The 15,761-nt window shown below is 42.5% G+C and overlaps 1 protein-coding gene across 3 annotated transcripts in view; it reads left to right on the forward strand.

Moving 5' to 3' along the window:
• The window catches only part of MYLK (myosin light chain kinase), a 1,914,870-nt gene that overhangs the window by 468,147 nt on the left and 1,430,962 nt on the right, over positions 1 to 15,761 (forward strand). The window lies entirely within an intron of this gene.

The raw sequence follows: 15,761 nt of genomic DNA on the forward strand, positions 1-15,761 counted from the left end.
CTTGTACAGGAGATCTATAATTTGAGCGACGGCTGGAAGCCGACATCGAGGCTGTACGCCCAGATAAACGACCGAGTTAACCCCAGAGGAGCGCGCCTGAAAGAGAGGTGGGAGACCGACATTGGGACAGAAATCACAGAAGAAGAATGGGCAAGAGCCCTGCTATACCCGAAGGAGGTGTCACGGAACGCCAGTTTCAGGATGATCCAGCTGAACGTCCTTTATAGGACCTACATGACCCTGCACAGGATAGCCACCTTCAACAACAAAATCCATTCGACATGCCCATGGTGCTCCTCCGAACAAGCTGACTTGATCCATATGTCCTGGGCTTGCCCCAGATCCCAGAAGCTCTGGCTTGCTGCCGAGCAAACCTGCAGGAGAGCTGGACTGGAAAGGTATGAATGGACAGCTAAGGAGTGTCTCCTGCGCACCCACCCGAGACTTGGTAAAATCAAGCATCTAGTGAAGCTTATGGACATGGCATCCATTCTTGTGAAAAGAACAATAGCGATGGCCTGGAAATCGCCCGCAGGCCCCAGATATGGACCCTGGATCAGGGAAATGGAAAGATGGACCACGGCCGAAACCAGGGCCTGGGAGGAGGGAAACAATAGAGGCGGGGACGATGTGAGCACAACACTAGAGTCCTGGAAAGCCCTCATGAGAGACATGATCTTCTCGACATACTTCAAACCCCCCTGAGCAGCCCAACAGGACACAAATCCCAGGTAAATCGTTACGACCAGATCAATGAGCCCGAGTACGTTCCAAGCGCTGTGTCCCGGAACGGCCGCAAAGAGGGGTGGCCCCGGTCCCGAGCCAAACACGCAGAATAAAGACCACGTTACGATTCCATGGGAGTGAACAGTCAAAGTTGTTATTATTGTTATTTTTGTTAATTTGTTATCTGTTGTCCTCTCGGCAAACACGACACATGATCGATAATATAAAGCACACTCCGTGCTCTACTGCTATGTGTATGATTACAAATGCCAATAAAAACATTTAAAAATAAATTAAGGTATATTTGTTTTTTGTCCATTTCATAGTTGCTTTGGTAGTTACACTAATAGCTATCAGCTTGACAAGTGTTTCCTGGTCTACCGCTGTTGTGATTCTATCTGCATTAATGTAAACCTGGACTTATTTACATTGTGCCACTTGTTTCCAACCACCACTGGATGTTTAGGGGCTGCATGCATGCATGCCTTGACTCCTTAGGTTTGTAGGACAAAGAAATGTCTCAACTTTAAAGCAATCTCCATTGCCCATCAATCACTACACGGACAAGGAGCCAAATTAATGCCTGACACCAACCCAGAAGAGATTTAAGATCTAGCACAGACCTCCAAATTGAAACTATACAATACGAGAAAATATTTGTAGGAACTGCCTTCTCCTATCTGATAGCCCAAGTATGGAACTTGATCTACAAGGAAATCACAATGATGGAAGACCACTTAACTTCTAGGAAGAGCATAACATCCTGGCTATTCAACTCACCAAGATAAACATAAACCAACTGTACAACAACCATTCACACAAGCAGACCATTCCAATCCACATACAAGGCCCAAACCTCATCTACAAAATGTAAGCCTGGAATAAAGAAACTGCAAGATAAATACTTGCAAAGATTAACAGTAACACAGCTACACAATACCCAGCAACCACCCACTAATCACCTCTCCCATTCCTCTTCCGCATCCCACTGGTATCATTTACCAGACACGCTCAGACCAAAACATGTACGCTGCATGCTACAAACCCCAAACCCTCCAAAAAGAAATGACACAAACACTGGATGCTGCACATCCAGATACAACAAGCCCAGTGCACAAAACAAAGCACACCCAGCAAGCTCACATGTCTATACATTTGCTCCTGGTTCTACCTGCATCAACATATGAGCAAAACTATCCTATCCCTTTCTCCCTCACTAACAAACCCAACCCATTTTTCTTTAGAGCCACGTGAGTGCCTGGAGACAGTGGTCGAAGTGGGCGGGAGCAGTGCTCCTTTAATTTTTTTAATTAAGTTTTACTGTTCATACACTTTAATTTTAAAAAGAAACCATTCAGGAATGTCCAGCCCCACTAGAATGGGCGAGAAGTAACGCTAGTCCGGCTATATGTTTGCCATTGTTTAAAAAAAAAATGTCCAGATGGTGAAAAAAGTGACTTTGTCCCACGTGCCATGATTTTGCCAGACTGCTCAGAACCGTCAGCTTTGAGTTTAGTTTATTTATTTGTATGGCGCTCCAAGCCCATAAGCATCTGGGCGCACTTACCTACATAGAATGTTAGAGAGGTACAGTGACTTGCATAGAGCCAACATTGCTTGCAGAAGGTACATTTGGACCAGTAGCCCACACGTATTGAGTGTGATAAACCTCCAAATAGCATGGCATTTAATTGAATTACTCATGCTACATATGCAGACTGTTTTAGTTCGACCACTGAAAAGTTTTGTACCATTTTTTTTTTTTAAATGCAACTTTTGCAGAGTCTTGCATTTTTGTTTTTTCAGCCAGCCCCACAGTAGGCCAAGATACACTGAGCCATGCCTTTGTTGATGAATTTGCCTGGGAGAGCTTTACATGGAATGTTGTATTTGGGGGGGGGGGGGTTCTATGTCCTTTCGTCGCCAGTTTCTTTTTTTTCCAATGAATTTGTTTATGAAACTTTTTTTCTTTGAAAAAACTCAATGACAAATGTATTTTTTTATTCTTGGGAGTCCCCTCCACAAACCTTACTTCCCCATTATTTAATCTCTACCCCTATGTGCTTACCCACCCCCCCCCCTTTATTATTTTGTTAAACTCATTCAAAGAAACATGGCGGCAAAAGGTTGTGCTGTATCTGGGCTGGCTTGTGAAAGACCCTATAGATGTTAGTTCGGCGACTACTTGTTCTACCAATCTTAACGAATGCCTTGAACCCAAACATCATTTGAAAATAAAATATAGGGGAATCAGCATTTTCAAACATCCCAACGAAACATAGCTGCTTAATGTGCCAAGGCAATTTGCAAGCCATAGACTGGCGGAAAGACCAAACACAGCTGACCACGGCACAGTGGATTTCTGTCACCCGGTGTGACTGCGTCTTAAACCTATGCCATGAGGATCACACTCCCTTCCACCACTAATCAATACTAAAACCCACCATAGACCTGCAAATATACAGCATGAGATGCCAACTATGCCACACACATAGGACATCTACAAAAAAAACACACGGACGACTAACAACAAGCCTCGACCCCTCCTACAAGTAGTGCCACAATCTATGCATGGCCAATGTCGGAGGAGTCAGAAGCCTGCTGTGGCTTCCTGATGGCAAATGCGTCTGTGATTCCACAAACTCCTGATATATGTAAACTATGGACCATGGCCTGTACAGTTTGTGGATTGGTTTTCTGGTCAGCACTGTAGAATCTAATGTGTAGGATATCCAGGGATTTATCATCGCCTCATATTACACTTGGAAGTACTCAGAGATTTCAAGGGCCGGGATCCAGGCGGGTTTTCAGGATACCCCTCAATATTCATGACAAAAATGTGCATACTAGGATTCTAAATGTATGCCCATTTTTCTTCATGGCAATTAATGAGGGATATCCTGAAAACAGGTCAGGATCCCGGCCTTTGAGGCCTGGAGTTGGACAACCCTGCTCTAGTGGGAACTCAGAAGTATCCATACATTTTGTCCCTGGTGTATTACGTGTTGAATTGACTTTTTTATGGATATTCATTTGTAACCATTTTAGTGTAACTGGAATCACTTTGCATAGACCATTTTAGCTTGTCCTTTGCTTCCTTTATTGTTTGGTGCTATTGCTTTCTGAGTGATTTTTCATTATTTATACAGTTCAGCCTCTAGCTTAGAGTGAACTTTTTTCCTGGCCTATGCTACCCAAGAGTGAGCCAAGGCTACTTTTTCAAAAGTTCTTGGCATGAAACTGAAGCCTGTTGGCTGGGAAATTGTTGCAGCATAGCCATCAATAATCCTATGAATTTGGACTGGGCACAGCAAGAGCGCTACTGACCCGAATAATACCAAAACTACATGATTTTGCTCTCAGCCAGAGAGCCACAAAACCCAAACGGGACTTCAGAAGAGCCTCCTTGACCACTTCGCCTTCCCACTACACATCTACTACTCTTTGCCTAATATCGCCTCTGCCCTACATCCGTGCATCCCTACGCACACTGCAGACTTGCACCTACTAGCACCATCCTAACCACAATAGAGCTACTTATAGGTAACTGCACTGCCTGCAATATGTTCAGCATGATTACAAAACACCTCATCTTCCCAGACCAGTGGACTGCCTGTTATCCCAGCACTGGCATCTAGTAGAGCCTGGGCTCTCTACTCTGGATGAAACACACATCCACGTGTCACTGCCACAAACTGCATAGTATCAAAGCAACAGACAGGACTCTGGTCCTTTGGACCTGCACCCATCGACACCTCTGGTTTCACACCAGACTCTCCCCCCCCCCCCCCCCCCCTACCCCTACTTAACCACCTGATATCCCCCCATGCTCCCTTTTATTCCAGATCCTTGCTCCCAGAGTCCTGAAAAATAGAAGTGGCTATGCCAGTTCTTGTCTATGGGGGTGGGGGGGTGTGGCTTGGTGCTGTGAAGGATGGCAGCCTAGTTCTTAGGCTCCGCTCCGGTGGAATATTTATGGCTTCTTAATTACATAAACATACCTTTATTGCAATCCTCTTGGCTACTGCTGCCCTCCGCTTCGGTTCCGGATGTCGGAGGAGTTCATGGAGGTTCTGGTGCACGCCCTATGCCGAGGTCTTCTTCCGGGAGGCTGGGCCCTCTAGCAACGTCATCCCCTACGCAGAGTTGCTGACTCTTCCTGTCAGCTGTACAGCGGCGGTGACAGGCGCGGCCTGCTTCTTGTCACAGGAGCCTTCTACTCTCACAACACAGTAAAAAAAAAAAGGAAAGGAGGGAAGGAAGGAAGGAAGAACAATGATTTTAAAGATTCTGAATTGATATTTAAGACTGTTGCTCAATTCTTAACATTTATCAAAAAAAAGAGAAGGAAAAAGGAAATGAAAGCAAAATAAAGAAAAGGAGAATGAAGGGAAGGGTAAGGATAAGAGAGAAAAGGAAGCAGGAGGAGAGAGAGAAAAAGAGAAAAGGAAGAAAAAGGAGGAAGGAAAGAAAAAAGAGGTGAGGGCGAAAATAAAGAGAAAAGGAAGGAAGAAAAAGGAAGAGAAAGGAGGGAGAGAGAGGAAAGGAGAGAAAGAGGAGAGAAGAAGAAAGGAAGGAGAAAAAGCTGATACGCTGTTTGTTTTTTTTTCTTTCTTTCCCCACAGTTAAACTTGACTTCCCCCTTTACCTTAACCTATATAGCCCTAATGTTTTTTGCATACATTACTACTGGGGCAATTAAGTAGTCAAGTGGGATTTTTGTAAGTAGCGGAAGGGGTGTGGTATAAAAAAAGAGGAAAAAAGGGAGAAGGGAGAAAAAGGAAAAAAGAGGAAGGAAGGAAAGGGAGAGAGGGAAAAGAAAGATGAATAAAAGAGAAGGGAAGAGAGAGAAGAGAAGAAAATTATATAGAAAGGCAGAAAGGAGAAGGAAAAAGTGTGTGCAAGAGACAAGGGAGAAGGAGAAGAAAAGTAAAACCAGGAAGGAGAAAAAGGAAAGTTGTGAAAAGAGTTAAAAGATAAGAAGATAAAGAGAGAAGTGAAAAAGAGAGAGAATATACTCTATTAAATTGCACTATGGCAACAAAGAAAGTGCAATCCAAAGACTGGTTACCTTCATCTGCTGTGCTCAAAAGGCAAAAAAGTGAATCTCCTCCACCTAAAGAGAACTCAACTGAGTTGATATGCAAATGATATTATTAGAAATCGGAGCTCTTAAACCTTTTATGGAGGACACTAAAGCTAAGTTACAGCTCCTTGATAGCAAGTGGTCTATTTTTGATGCCAGAATAATGAGGTTGAGAGGCGGGTTGGGGATGCAGAGGAGATTTCCAGCAACTTCACCTCTTTGGAAACCACAGTAATAAATCTACAACAGACTGAAAATCTTGAAAATTGAAAGAGAAGAAATAATCTTTGTTTTATCGGTCTTCCTGAAGGAATCGAAAAGGACAACCCAACTGCCTTCCTATATATGTTCTTACCTCGACTTCTTAGCCAACTTAATATCCAAAGAGCACACCGAATTGGCCCCTTCAGACCCTCACAAAGTTCCATCAGCCTACCCAGGACCATGATACTAGCACTTCTCGATTTCACGCATGTCACTCTTATTATGGAAAAAGTCAGGCAAATCAAAAATTTTACATGAGAAGGGAAAAGTATTTTTATAACGCAAGATGTAGCCAAAGCAACAGCAGCAAGAAGAAAGGAGCTCCTTACCTTTAGGTCAGTACTTAGGCAACTAAATGCTAGATATGGCATCGTACATCCTGCCACCCTTAAAGTTACTCTAAATGGACATACCTCAACATTTCAGAACTCAGCGGATCTACGTAGGTATATATCCAATCTCAAAAAAGGAGTGACATGGATACGTCACCTTCTATCACCTGAAGATTTTACTACCCATCTTTCTGCTTTCTCCACCGGAGTGGGGTTTTGGTGGGCCTAGTTCTTTTTTCGGCTTTACCCCACCCCCATCACATTTTTCTTTTGTCTTAACATGGACTGGTGTGGCTTTGTTTCTTTAGCGACCTTTTCATCTATAATCCTTAATGATGATTCACTGTTGCCTAGGTCCATGTTATACCCTTTTGTTGGATCCCCTTCCTCGTGTTTCTGTCCCTTTATGTTCTCCTCTGTTTTGCTGGATACTTTATTATACCCCGTGCTAACATGCTATATAATTTCACTATATTGGTACCAAAATGTTTGCAATTTCTTGATCGCTCTTTTCCATTAATATCATATGGTTTATAGACTCACTATCACATATCCATGCCTCTCAACATAGTCTCTTGGAACAATAAATGATTACATAATCCAATTAAAAGACAAAGTATTATCCCATCTAAACAGATTGAAACCTTCAATCGCCTGCATTTAAGAATCACATCTATCCAATGAAAAAGCAGCCAAATTTAAGAAACATTGGGTTGGTCAGGTGTTCTTTAGTGCTGCAGATGGAAAAAGAAATGGAGTCATTACTTTAGTTAACAAATCTCTTAAATGCAATATACTCTGAGTGACGATATGGGAAGATGGGTTTTGCTCAAACTATCTATTAATTCTAGAGAATATTCTCTACTTAATATTTATGCCCCAACATCCCCCGATACTCATTTCTGGAGGCTGCTCAGAGATCACATGCTCCAGGCAAATCCCCAGAATTTGATTTTGTGGTGATTGCAATCAAATTATAGACCCCTTTTTAGATAGGAAATCTAGCGTCCGCCTTACGAATACTACTTCTCATAAACAATTCACTCATTTTGTATTGGAATTGGGCCTTAGTGGTGCACGGTGCTTACTTCATCCTACTGATTCTGATTTTACCTTTTATTCCGCACCCCATAAATCTTTTTCAAGACTGCATTACATTTTCATACCCAACTCCATGGCAAGCCTTCTCCTAAAAGCCCAAATAGAATCCATCACGATCTCTGATCATGCTCCCGTTCACATCCAACTACAATCTCCCAGCAACTCTAAACCCTCAAATAGATGGCGACTCAATACTAGCTAACTGAATGTCCTATTCACACCCTTTGTGACCCTGCAACACAATAATTACTTTGCTGTGAACAAAAATCAAGACACATCCACTAATCACAACTGAGATTGCTCCAAGGCCGTTCTCAGAGGTAATATTATCTCGTTTGTAGCCAATACAAAGAAAAGAATAAAGCAAAGTTGGAATCTATTCTCAGACATCTGAAACAGTTAGTAAGTCAATTTGCTAGTACTAGTTCACCCACAGTTCTTAATGAAGTCTTAAAGTTAAGACTTCAGTATAATAAAATTGTAACCCAATATTCCTGTGCAAATATGCTAAAATAGAAATCAAAAATCTACCAACTTTCCAATAAGGCGGACACATTTTTAGCCTCTCATCTTAAATTCAAAAAAGAAAAGTCCAGAGTTGTCACCCTGCAAGATCACTTAGGAAACAGAACTTGCTCTGATACGGATATTCTTCAAATTTTCTCAAAATTGTACTCTAAATTGTACTCCTCTGAAGCTCCTTTCAATAATATATCTATTGATGATTTTTTTACATAATATAGCTGGGAACACTTACCCCTAGATAGATCTTAACTCTCTTAATGCTCCTATTACCCATGCTGAAATTCTTCAAGCCATTAAACATCTTAAAGTCAAGCTCCCGGCCCTGACGGCTTTCCTACATTTGTACTCTCATTTTTCCAATCTATTAGTTCCTAAACTTAGTGATCTTTATTCTCACTTTATATCAGAAGGGAAGGCACAAGGTTCTTTTCTTGAAGTCCTGATTGTTTTCCCCAAACCCAATAAAAACCGAGAACTCCCTCAAAGTTATCGCCCAATTTCCCTCATTAATACCGATTGTAAGATTTATGCCAAAATTCTAGCCAATAGACTCCTCCCCAGTGCTTAAAGTGGGCTGGGGCCTGCCGGGGCCGGGCCCCGGCAGTCTCCAAAAAGTGGGACTGAGCCGGGGCCCTGCCGGGGCCCCCCATCCCACACAACATTGGCGGGATGCATTATCCCGCCGCGGCCGCAGCCGCGACGGGAGATGCGCCCGCAGTTTAATTTCAGGCGAGCTGACAGAAGTGCCAGCCAGGCACAGCGTCGCTGAGGCTGGCTGGCACTTCTCTCAGTCACTAACTTCCCTGATGACCCCTCATCTGAAGGGTCATCAGGGAAGTTACAGTTCCTTTGTTTGCCCTCGCCAGGTCACTGACCCTCAGCGAACCTGCAGGCTCCATGATCTAATATGCAGATTAGATCACGGAGCCCGCGGGTTCGCAGAGGGTGAAAGGCGCCTCGGGCTCAGTGATCTCTGCTCAGAGCAGATAGATTACTGAGCCGAGGCGTCTATCTCCGTTGGCAATGCTTTATAAAAGATGCCTTGAATTGTGTATGTTTCAAGCCATCTTTTATAAACGTAGAAATATTTCTATGTTTATAAAAGACCGCTTGAAACGTGCACAATTCAAGGCATCTTTTATAAAGCTTTGTCGATGGACAAAGCCACCTCGGGTTTTGTCCGTCCTCAACGCTTTATAAAAGATGCCTTGAATTGTTTACGTTTCAAGCCGTCTTTTATAAACATAGAAATATGTTATAAATCTCTATGCTTATAAACGGTGGCTTGAAAAGTGCACAAACCATAGTAAGGTAAGCACACAAGTGTGCGCAAATTACTATGGTTTGTGCACTTTTCAGGCCACCTTTTTATAAACATAGAAATACGTAACATTGGTATGTTTATAAGGCTTGAAAGGTACACAAACCATAGTAGTACGCATACATATATATAAATGCTCACATACATTTATATATTTGTTTGCGCACCTTACAATGATTTGTGCACGTTTTAGGCCACGCCCGCAATGGAAGCCACGCCCCCAAACGAGGGCCCCCCCTCAATTTCTTACCCCACTTAAAGCACTGCTCCTCCCCTTTCTTCCCAATCTCCTTTAAAAAAATCAAGCTGGATATGTCAAAAGTAGAGTATCATCCTCTAACATTAGACTATTTCTGGACATTATAGATTTAATACACCAATCCAAAGATCCCCATGCTGCAGTACCCTTGGATGCCAAAAAGGCTTTTAATGGTGTTGAATGGGACTTTTTATTTAGAAGCCTCAAATGGCATGGTTTTGGCCCTCCTTTTTTATCCCTGATTAGTGTACTTTACTCAATGTCCAAATCTGCAATCTTTGTGAATGGTCAACTATCTGCCTTTTTCCCTTTGTCCAGAGGAACACGTCAAGGCTGCCCTCTTTCCCCAATCCTTTTCATTTTAGCTCTTGAAACTTTTTTAGAGACTATCAGACAAAATGACAGTATATTAGGAATCCAATATCAAAACCTTCATATTAAAACAGTTGCCTACGCGGATGATGTTCTTATATTCCTGAAAAATCCAGAACAAAGTGGTCCACACCTTTTGTAGACTATCTCTAAGTTCTCTAAAATATCAGGCTATAAGCTTAATATTGATAAATTGGAAATCCTTCCCCTTAACAGGTATAGCATGCCACATCATACGCTATCCTTAGGAATTAAATGGTGTCCCCAGGGCCTCAAATGTCTTGGAATCTGTCTGTGATATGCGAAAAAGAAAGAGATCATACTAGCCAGAGTTAAAGAACTTGTAACGTCATGCCCCCCCCCCCTTTATCTCTTGATGAGGTCGTTTAGAATCCATAAAGATGATGATCTCCCCCGTAATTCTTTACCTTTTATATATGTTACCTATTTGCTTTCCCCTTTCTTTTTCCAAGTCCTTAGACTCTTGCCTACTTAGATTTCTATCGGGTAAAGGAAGACGTAGAATATCACTAAGTAAAAAAAGAAACCTTGCTCTATGGGTGGCGTCAATTTTCCAGATTTGAGAAAATATCACATAGCCTTTGTTATTAAGCAGGTACAAATGTGGTTTGTCCAAGATGAATTGGAATACGCTCCCAACTGGGTGCTTCTGGAAAAAGCTATGGCTTCCCCAATTCCCCTGTCAGATTATTCTTACTTTTAATAAGGTAATGAACTTATGAAATGTTCCTGCCTCCGTCAATCTGCACTCTATCTTAAACTCTATATGTTCCCATCTCTTGCCAAAATGTCTGCCTTTACCTCTCCTCTTATTTGGCTTAATCCCCTGATCAAGGTGAAAGGCAAATCGATATTGTGAAAGCCATGGCTATCTAGAAACATTAAATACTGTAGCCAATTCTTCTCACAAAATGTTCCTATTACTTTTAAAGACTTTGCTATCAAATATGATCTACCTGCACCTGCCATGAAACAATACTAGATTATTATTGCTATTCTGTTTGAAAATTACAATCACCTTATGCATAACTCCAATACACCTGATGTACTACGATTGTTTTATATACTAAAGCCCAATTGTACTGCGTCTTTCTCTGACAACTCCAGTGGCTGCTTCATTACATAATGACTGGAGAGACGACTGCACACTGCCTGACCTTCAATTTGACTGGCCTCTGCAATGGAAATGCATCTTGAAAATTACTTAGTCAGCCAGCCTATCCCAAACCCTGTTTTTTTCCACCATAGAGCCTTTGCTACCACTGCTTCCCTTTTCAAATGTGACCTTTTACCAAATTACCATTTCTGGAGTTTCTCCCTATTCTCAGGCTCTTTTAAACATATGTTTGTTGAATGTCAACATGTTGAAACCCTTTTGGATCTCTATATGGCAAACAATCAAACTCATTTTTAAAACTCAGCAAGACTTTTGTTTTGGCGTTCTTATCTTTGGAAGCTACCTCCTACAAACTGTAGTAGCCAAAGAACATACAGAAAAACCTTTTGATTTATGTCTCATGGTCGCACTGCAAACCATTACTACTAATTGGAAAAGTCTGCAACACATTAATTATAAGTGTTGGTGGAATAATATTTGTAATATCCATAGGTTTAGAAAATTGCATAGCCTCCTCTCCTGCTCTACTATGCAAACATAATTTGAAATGGTAACCGTTCCTTGACTTTTTATCTACAGATTACCACTAATACTATCATTATGCATCTCTGTATTCCCTCCCCTACTCTCCCTTTGTTTGTGTTCCATCCTGTCTGTCATGTTAGTTATATGTCTAGTTTATTATGTTATTGTTTTGTCACCCCCCTCTTTTAAAAAAATATTTTTCTTTTGAAGCTAACTAAACCCTTTTATTTACACATCCCTGATATTCTTGTAAGTCATCTGCACTTCTTTAAATAATTTTGTTGATACCTCCTACTTATTCCCTGACATTTGTTCCTGTTTATTGTTAATGGTTATTGAATATCTTGTATGTTGATTTCTCATAATAAAAATCTTTTAAACTTAAAAATAAGAAGCGACTATGCTGAACCATGTTGCATTACAGAATATGATCCAACTCCTTTGGCTACTCTTCCCCCCCCTCCAACGTCTGCCTTGTGGATTCCTGACAATTACTGTTCTAAGAGATGTCAGATATGTTTTTAGTGGATAAAACGTTGCAATCCTTCCTCGAAATATGGACAAATGCTATTTATTTGTGATGTTCTACTGTCTGTGTTTATATTACCCTACAGCTTGTGTTGGAGCACTGCATAACCAGCACATTTCTTTTTTAATGAAAACTCCCCAAGCTGTTATTTTGTGAATGATGTATAATGCATTACAGGTGAATCGCGCAGCACTAGCTATAGCCAATGTCTTGTAAGTCATTGATGCTGAAGTTATTCACGAAGAAAAGAGTCACTAAAAGTGACCGAATGATTCTTGTAAGACATCACCTTTAATGGTAGCCCTCAATTTCTTAGGTGGCCCACAGAATAGGGCAAGTCAATAACTTTCAATGTGGAATCTTCTATGAATCCTTCATCCTCTTTTCATTTTACCGTTAATAAATAGGTTTGACACCGCCTTGTCTACCAAATGGATTCCTGCAATACACAAGATGCTTACTATGTTGGAGGAAAAAAGGGGTTCTCAAACTCGAGCTGCGTAGCTATAGGAATGGGTTTCAAGATATGGGCCAGAGGCCTACGAACAGCACAATTCATCAATTGTGGTACATTGACCTGTAGAGTAGCAGCTGCTCAGCTTTGCCCATAAGAGATGCTCACAATAGTACCCAAATGGTTGGTCTTGGCTGCTGGCAGCTGCTCATGCTCTGAATCTGCAGAACTTACAATTGGCCCTAGAAAAATGGCCATAGTGTGTCTGGGAAAATCTATTCTCATTATTGTAGATATGGAACCCAACGGCCTTAAATCAGTCTGAGACTCTGTGGGGCGGGTCAACCCTTGGCCAAGTTGTCCTAATGTATGTACCGGATTTATGAAGTGCAAGCCCAGCTGGGAAGGAGCCGGGAACTTTATATACAGGCAATGCAGAGGGGCTACAGGTATAGTCCTGAGTTAGCAGAGGAGCTTGGAGGGGGGGGCGCTCCAGAGGGGGGGAATTAGGGTGGAGTGGGGCAATCAGCGAGTGGTGGCATGTTCTTTGAAGAGTAGGATGTGATGGAAAACGTCCCTAATTGTTTCACTTTGCCTCTGATTCATGGAATTATTTGCGTGTAAAACGCAGATTTGCACGCCATTCTGCCCGAAAATCCCCATTCCTCAAACCCGGATTTCCAGGCCGATAATGCCATGAATCAGGCTGTTTGTCTTTTCAGTGCACAGAATGTGTATATAAAATTCCCGACAACCCTCTATGCCCCAACCAGTGACTCCCCGAACACGGACTCCCCTCCATCAAAGGTCATGAAATGGGCATGTAATGAAGTGCGGAAAACCACATTTGGGGGAGTAGTTTGGAGTTGGTTTCTTCCCACTCATTCTTTCTACCTGTACTTGCACAAAGAGATTTAAATGTAAGGAAAGGGGGTGGGGTGTCAGGCTACATGGGCCTCGTGTTATGGACACCATGAAAAGTAATCCTTTTTTAGCATTCTCAAGCTGGTCTCCATCTTGGGGCAAAGAAGAAGTGGGTGATTAGGTGTTGAGTAACAATCCCCTCGCATGCAAGCCCTTTGACGTTAACAGAAAGGGACACTTTAAACAAAAGTAGTGGTGCAAAATTAACACTTTTCTGTCAATCGTCAGACATCTGGTACTTTTTCCATTAAACGAAGGTACACAAAATGTTGACCTTTTAGCACATTTCATTACCAACCTTCAAAAGCAGTAATTAATGACACGTTACTAAAACGTATGTGTACTTTATAAACATTTTTCATCTGGCCCATTAATATCAATCGATTTTGCTACACTGGTTGTGGCTAGAGTGTCCCCTATGGATTAGTAGTCCAGGGGCGGTAAAGCAGTCTGTTCAGTTTGCAAGTAGGAAAGTACCATGTGATGCACATGAATCGGACCTGGGATGTAGTTCATTAGGAGGACAGCTTAATCGTCAAGTGTTTTCATACTGACGTAAATAATTGAAATATTAAACGCTTCATTTCTGTTAACAGCTTCTTCCATCTTTGTTTAGCCAGGAGCCATTGGTCGGCAAGCGGCCGGGTGACCCTGTTGACCGGTAAGTGCAGGAGATGACTGCAGCATCCTGTGGCCCCTCCCCCTCTTCTGAAAGAGGGCTCAGTTAGCATTTCTGCTCCACTTCCGGGGGAGATTTCCTGAATCCTCTCCAGAAACACTTTGCTTCTCTGCACGCACTGCAAGACTCTTTATCTGATAAAATCCTGTTTATAAACTAGTGTATGCAGGCTAATAGAACCATGAGTCACTGTTGCTTGAATTACTGGCCCTAAACAAAATTAGAATGAAATGGGGCCCTGCTAGGGGAGTTGCTAGGTCTGGAAAAGACCCGGGGCTAAGCTGATGTCGGAAATGTTGGGACTGGGGGCTAGCTAGTCTTTTGGCTGTAGCTCCTGAGAGTCTATCCGGGGCTGCAACCAAAAGATCAGGGGCTATAGCCCCCTTAACCCCCCCCTAGCAACGCCCGCCCTGCATATTTTTTATGAAGCTATAGATTTGAATTTCATTTTCATCGTGGAGCAGGTCATGGTCCTGATCGCTTCAGCTCTTTTCCAAGGCCGCATGGCTAAGAGCTCCTCCAGTTGTCCCAAGGCAGGCACCAATGGGATGCTTTCTATTCTTTCAGTATGATTCTAAGCAATGTCACCGTATTGTGTTACAACGCTGTGTAATTATAATGCTGCTTTCCCATTCCTTTCATGGTGAATCTTCAGGGAGAATTCAAAATACAGATGCCTTGCAGCCATCGTGCATGATAGTGGTAAATTAAAAATGGAATTTAATATACTTAAAATACACGCGGAAGAGTTTTGCATGTCGGAGTTCAATTGGCAGTTTTACTTAAACATGATAGGGAACAGGGGTGTATCTACAGCCGAACATGTATTCCTTCTGTAGGTTATCCATGAAGCCACAGTGTCGGGTTGGGTCAAACAGTAAAGTGTCTGTGTTCTTCTCCTTGTAAGGACACTGGTCTCTCTCAGGTTCCCCAAACAGTCACAAGGTAATGGTGCCCAAACCACAGGTCCCAGGCTGCGGTATTGAGCACCTTACTAGCTAGTTGTAATCTGTGGCAAGGTCCTCGTCACGCAGGGCAACACAGGTTCGAATCCGGGGTCCATGCTTGGAAACCTCTTCGGTATTAAGCGTTATAAATAACCAATTATAAATTATGGTGTCTGGCTCACGTCTTCCACATCTGGGGTTGTAGATTCCCAGATCGGTTGGGGATACAGTAGCTTTCTCACTGCCCCCCTCTATTCTGTAGGGGATATGGTGCCCTGTAAAGGACATTCTGCACATCCTGCTAGTGTTTTTGACCCAGAAAGCCTTGCAGCCCTTGTCAGGATACTCTGAGATGGAACTCCTGGGACCATCCCTGAGCTTGTTCCACTGAACACCGGTCCTCGATTCCATCCACTTAGAGGGTCTATTCAGGTCTCCTCCCAGGCTCCTCTGCCCACTGGCAGCTTTAAAGTCCAAGGCCCACCCTGCCCACCTTTTCTGCTGGGTTGTTGTGACACCCCTTTATCGTCTATTTGCTACTGGGAGTGGGTTGATCTGGTGTTGGTTCACTTGCTTGGC

Source organism: Ambystoma mexicanum, chromosome 9 (assembly GCF_040938575.1).
Source record: "Ambystoma mexicanum isolate Mex_15411 chromosome 9, UKY_AmexF1_1, whole genome shotgun sequence".
Taxonomy (NCBI): Eukaryota; Metazoa; Chordata; class Amphibia; order Caudata; family Ambystomatidae; genus Ambystoma; species Ambystoma mexicanum.